Source organism: Myotis davidii, unplaced genomic scaffold, assembly GCF_000327345.1.
Source record: "Myotis davidii unplaced genomic scaffold, ASM32734v1 scaffold93, whole genome shotgun sequence".
Lineage (NCBI taxonomy): Eukaryota > Metazoa > Chordata > Mammalia > Chiroptera > Vespertilionidae > Myotis > Myotis davidii.
Window position 1 is genome coordinate 8,022,198 of NW_006292095.1, and position 6,540 is coordinate 8,028,737.

The following is a 6,540-nucleotide window of genomic DNA, read 5'->3' on the forward strand; positions in this document are numbered from 1 at the left end:
CTATCTAAAACATCTGAGAGTTCTGGTTCCCATAATCTCTTGTCAAGTATAAAATACATGCCAAACTGGTATGTGAAATTGGTATCTCAGTATAGTTTTGATATATATTGTTCATGTTATGAGTGATATTAGGATCTTTTCATATTTGAGCCACTTATATTGCTTTTCTGTGAACTGTATTTTACTCATTTTTTCTATTGGGTTATTAGAATTGTTATTAGAAAATCAATATTAGAAAAATTAGTCCTCTCAAGTATGTTTCATGATTTGTCTTTTGACTTTTGCTTATTGTAAGGTTGGCACATTGATGATGATGATGATGATCTAAGTTAAATTAGGTGTATGTTTTTACATTAAACCTATGATCCATTTGGAACTTTTTAGTATAAGTACTGAGCTTGGGATCCAATTTCATTTTATTTTTCCAAATGACCACTCAACTAACCTAGTACTATTAACTGAATCCTGGTTTAGTTTGAAGGTAATTTCAGTACTAATTTCAGTACTAACATGGTTGAATCTTGAAGTGTACATAAAATAGGTGAAGAATATACAATCATGGAAAAAGCAATTGGCTACAGTCCTGAGCCCCAGAAGCCAGGGTTGGATTTACCTCTAACTTAAACAAGTAGTTTTTCCTCTACTTCCAGTATCACCTTCTTCCAATATATAGACATATTTTTTACACTGTTACCATATTGATCTTTTTAAAAGACAAATATAGCTATTTTCCTACTTAAAATCTGTCAATAGTTCCACAATACAGGATAAAGTCTAGATTTTTAATATGGTGTTCTTCTTATCCCACAAATGTTAAGCCACCTGTTAGATTACTTCTCTGATATTGCATATTCAGTTTAAATTTTAGCAAATTTAATTGTGTACCATATCTTTCCAAGAAACCTATATACTCTATGAGGTGAAAAACCAAGGCCTCATGTACTCATTTGAATACATGGTAGGTATTTTAAAAATACGTTATTGAACTAGAGTTAATTCACATGTTAAAAACTCATCTAATGCTTTTCTGTGACTCTCTCACGGAACCTCTCTAGGCATCAGCTTCCATACCTGCAGAAAGATGTTGGCTAATTATGTCTGCCTCCTCCTATCTTACAAGGAAGAATATTGGCTCACATATTTATATAGCTTTGCAGTGTTAAGGTAACTATAAGAAATTCCAGACTCATACATAGAGATTAAAAAGGAAAGCCTGGTTCTTTAGATTTAGATTTTTAATATCTCATACATATAGATTAATAATATTTCTCAGTCTCCTAGTATTGCATAGCACTGACAAAACGAATCACATTTCAGATAAGATGACTATGCAAATATCCTCAAGCAGACATTATCAGTGGCCTCGTGGGTTAGAGAATAACCAAGGAAATGTAGCAACTACAAATCACACTCTCTGAGCTTGAAGTCTGCATTAACTTTCCAGACTGCTGCTTCCAGACTCTCTCTGAAGGATGGCACCTTATATTCTGGCTACAGGTCACCGAGCTATCTTTCCTTCTTGAGATAAAGAGGTGGGAAATGCTGAAGCATTTCATCCTTGTGCACTGGATCTGTGAGCAGCTTTAGCTGAATGGCAGGATACCACAGAAACCCTTTGCTATAGGACAGATGGCCACATGGTCCCTGCCAGCATGGCTGAGAGCACATGTTATTGCCAAGGAACATAGGTTCCAGGGGAAGCTCATGAGCTGTTATTCCAGGCATTCCTTCTCAAGAGGCTGTCACCTTTTCAATCTATGTCTTGGTTTCATTCTAGTCACAGCTGCCAGTTAGTGAATAACTCTACAATTCACCAAATTCTCTTGTTAACCACCAACCCAGTCAGATAGAAATGCTGCAATGACTGAACTAATACTCTGTGTTTATTTCAATCACCACCTGGCATCAGACTCAACTGACATAAGCAAGAAAACCAGGCCAGAGGGGCTCCACACAGGCCTGATTCTTGCCATCACAGAAACAGAAAGCCAAATCATGGGCTCTCTAGAGGGAAAAGGAGAAGCAGAGAAAAGAAGTAAAAATTATTTTGCCACCTTCTTCAAAATTACTTCTGATCCTTTACTTTTAAAATAATAGTGAAATACAAAGATTAAATTTTCAGTTGTTAGACTTTATCAGATTATATTAACCCCCAGGTTAAACTCTTGCCCTAACCGGTTTGGCTCATTGGATAGAGCGTCGGCCTGTGGACTGAATGGTCCCAGGTTCGATTCCGGCCAAGGGCATGTACCTTGGTTGCGGGCACATCCCCGGTGGGGGGTGTGCAGGAAGCAGCTGGTCGATGTTTCTCTCTCATCGATGTTTCTAGCTCTCTATCCCTCTCCCTTTCTCTCTGTAAAAAATCAATAAAATATATATTTTTTTAAAAAAAAAAAAAACTCTTCAATGATTTCCCATGACAATTAGAATAAAATGCAAAATCCTCAGCATGACTGTATTTCCCTAAATGGTCTGCCTTTGCTTCTTCCCCTGTTTTCTGCACTTCAGCACCACTGTTTTTCTTTCTTTTGCCCAAATGTTCCAAGAGCCTTTGCTGTTCCCTCTGCTTCCAGAACTTGGTCCTTGAACTTCCTATAACATTTTCCCACAATTCAGGACTCAAATTTGATTTTTCTTTGATTATAGTGTCTAAAAAAGCCAGCCCTATTCCTCATGTCCCTAGGTTTTGTCTTTATCATTTTCCATGTTTCATAGTACTTCTCACACACAGAGAGAGAGAGAACACCAACAGACACAAAGTGGACACTCATTAGATCAATGAAATTAATGTGTCAATTATAAATATTTTTAATATTCTTCTTAGACTAACATATATTTCCAAAACAATGAAATGGGTAAGCACAGGGTAATGATGTGTTTGGAAAAAGAGGATAGCTCCTGTAGATGAACGTAGAGCCTAATGGTTAGAGGTGAGGTGGCCACTGCATCTCTGTGCCAAAAAGGTCACTTCCCTTTTCACTTTTGCAGCCTTTCCCTTTTGGGAAGCTCATAACCAAAAGAAGTTGGTGAGAAACAAAATGCAAAAATTAGGTTATAAAATTTATTCTCAAAATATTCTAGTAGTTCAGAAGGTTGTTGCTCTTTAAAAAGTGTATATAAAAATAACCTATATTTTCAAAATCGAGAAAGATTTATATTTTAACAATGATTTTCTATTCTAATAATGTGTTTTCATTGTAAAGCATTTCAAACCATAACCACAATTTTTAGTTCCAAAGGTGAAAATATAGTTCTACCTTTTCTGGGTTTTCTGTCTCCATGATTTCAAAAGTGAATTTGTTTTTTCAAATTAAATGTAGCAGGACAGTGAGTCTATAATGTAATCCTTTAGATACCAGAAAGAAAATAGGAATGGACACGTTATGAATGGCTGGAAATAAGTTCACTTTGGCTGTCTGGGGAAACTCCTCTCCCACTTCAAACACTGAAACCTATATTCATAACAGGGTGATAAATCACAGGTTGGGCACTGAAAACATGAGGAAGCATCATATCAATGAGCAGTTCATTGAGGAAGAAGAGCCGATATCCTTCGTGGGTTCCAGTTGACTTCTCTCCAGAATGCTGATAGTTTTATATAGCACAGTATTCTGTCTCCCTTCATCTTCTATGGGTGTGTAAGTGAGGACAATGACTTCTTGTACACACATGAGTAGGGACTCTTAAAGAGATGATAGAGTAAAATCACGAAAAGACTCCTAGATGTTAAGTCAGGCACCAAAGGTTCCAGTCCTGGCTCTACACTTTAGTAGGTGAGTGGCCTAGGGCAAGTAATTTAACTTCTTTAAAAATCAATCCGTCTCTACAATAACATATCTTAAAAGGTTCTGAAGAGAAAAAAAAACAAGAAAAAAATCCTAACATGCAGTCAAGGAAGTAGATTGTCAATAAAAGGTTCCTTTCCTCTTTCCTTTTCCCATTCCTTCTTAAAAACAAAATTGAGCCCTAACTGGTTTGGTTCAGTGGACAGAGCGTTGGCCTGCAGGCTGAGGGGTCCCAGGTTCGATTCCGGTCAAAGGCATGTACCTTGTTTGCGGGCACATCCCCAGTAGGGGGTGTGCAGGAGCCAGCTGATCAATGTTTCTAACTCTCTATCCTTCTCCCTTCCTTTCTGTAAAAAAAAAAAAAATCAATAAAATGTATCTTTAAAAAAAAATTGATTCTGTGTAGTTAATGTAAAATTGGGGATTAAAACAATAAGTGGAAAAATCAGTAGGGTTTCATAAATTGTTATTGAATAGTTGGGGCCTTACCTCCTATAACTGAAAAAAATCTGCTTTCTACCTAAGTAGAAAATAAATGCTGTGCCTTAACATTATTATTCTTTTTTTTTTCTTATTTTTAGCCATATTTGTTGTCTTAGGTTTCTGTGTGAAAATGAAAAATTTTTTAAAATGGTGATAATATTTATTTTTGAGTCTAATAGTACTTTACCGTCACATTATTTCAACAAATATTTAAAGAACATAATTATGTGGCCCAAGCTGAATCCTAGGCTGGAAATGATAAGATCTCTACTCTCAAGGAGATCCTGGCCTAGCAGTGAGAAGGGTGCACAAATCAGCAATTGCATTACAATGAGGTAAATATTCTAAATAAAGTTATGGGGAAGGTGATGTTGCCACACAGAGTAAGAGGTTTAACTTTGGATGAGTAAAAGCTTCTTCAGATGGAGTGCCTCTGAGCCAGAGTTGCAGGTAGAAATGTGAGTCTGAAGTTCAAAAGAAAGATAGAAGTTTGAAGTACACATTTAGAGTCCTCAGTGTTTTCGTGTTAAATGTATGGATAAGATTGCTCAAGGTCACTGTGTAGAAGGAGAAGAAAAAGGGCCTAAGATTATATTATTGATTGAATAGTCATCCTATCATCACAAATAACCCTGACATAGCAGTAACTTACAGGGGGGAAAAGGCATTTATTTCTTGCTCACTAACCTTGTAATGAGAACTGTGTTTGACTTCAGCTCTGCTGGTCATTACTGAGCTGGGCTGGTTTTAACTGGGCCCCTCGAGTTTACCCTCCCAAGAACCCAGAATGAAGGAGAACCCATAATCTTGGAATGGCTTCTTTCAGTGGAGGGTAGCAGTGAGAGAGACATAGTCAAATCACATAAGCATAATTAAATCTTCTGCTCAGGTGTGAGAAACGCCAATCCTGTTGACCAAAACAAAACAACGAAAAAGTGAAAAATAAAATCTGAGGAAGGAGCCTATCCAGTTTTAGGACTTTATATTACACGAGCGGCCTGGTGTACAGATTCGTGCACATTGAAAGGAAATTAATTAGAAGGTGGCCAGCAGGGCGGGACTGGGCAAGATGGGCTGGACATGCCCTGAAGCCAACCTCACGAGGTCTCTCCCTCTCCGGCCACACCTGGGGCAATGCCGGGGCTCGAGTGGGGTCCCTCCGGCAAGTGGGGTCCCTCGGCATGGCAGGCGAGGATTGGGCTGAAACCAGATCTCCAACATCCCCCAAGGGGTCCCGGAGTACAAGAGGGCACTCTACAAAGTTGCTGTCACTCAGCAGCTCCGGCATTGAGCATCTGCCCCCTGGTGGTCATTGCACATCATAGCTACCAGCCAGTCAGCCAGTCACTTAGGCTTTTATATATATACTCGAGGCCCGGTGCACAAAAATTTGTGCACTCGTGGGGAGCTGGGGGGGACCCTCAGCCCGGCCTGTGCCCTCTTGCAGTCTGGGACCCCTCGGGAGATAACGACCTGCTGGCTTAGGCCTGCTCCTGGGCGGCAGAGGGCAGGCCTAATCCCTAGGTGCAGCCCCTGTTTGGGCTCAGAGCAGGGCCGATTGGGGAGTTGGGGCGCCGCCCCCTGTCATGCACAGAGCAGGGCCAATCAGGGGGTTAGGGTGCTGCACCCTGTCACACATAGAGCAGGGCCCATCAGGGGGGTTGGGGCACTGCCCCCTGCCATGCACAGAGCAGGGCCCATCAGGGGGGTTGGGGCTCCGTACCCTGTCACGCACAGAGCAGGGCCGATCAGGGGGTTGGGGAGCTCCCCCCTGTCACGCACAGAGGAGGGTCAAACAGGGCGTTGGGGAGCTCCCCGCTGTCACGCACAGAGCAGGGTCAAACAGGGGGTTGAGGAGTTCCCCCCTGTCACTCACAGAGTCGGGCCAATAGTGGAGTTGGGGCACCACCCCCTGTCACACACAGAGCAGTGGGGATCAGGTGGTTGGGGCGCTGCCACTGACACACTCAGGGCAGGGCTGATGGGGAGGTTATGGCTCTACCCAGTCACACACAGAGCAGGGCCTGTGGGGTGGGGGGGTTGCGGCGCTGCACCCTGTCACACACAGAGCCGCAGTGTGATCAGGGGGTTGGGGAGCTCCCCCTATCAGGCACAGAGCAGGGCTGATCAGGGGGTTGGGGGCGCCTTACCCTGTCGGGAACAGAGCAGGGCCGATAGAGAGGTTGTGGCCCCGCCCCCTGTCACACACAGAGCCGCAGGGCGATCAGGGGGTTTGGGTGCTGCCCCCTATCATGCTGATCCCGGTGGCGGG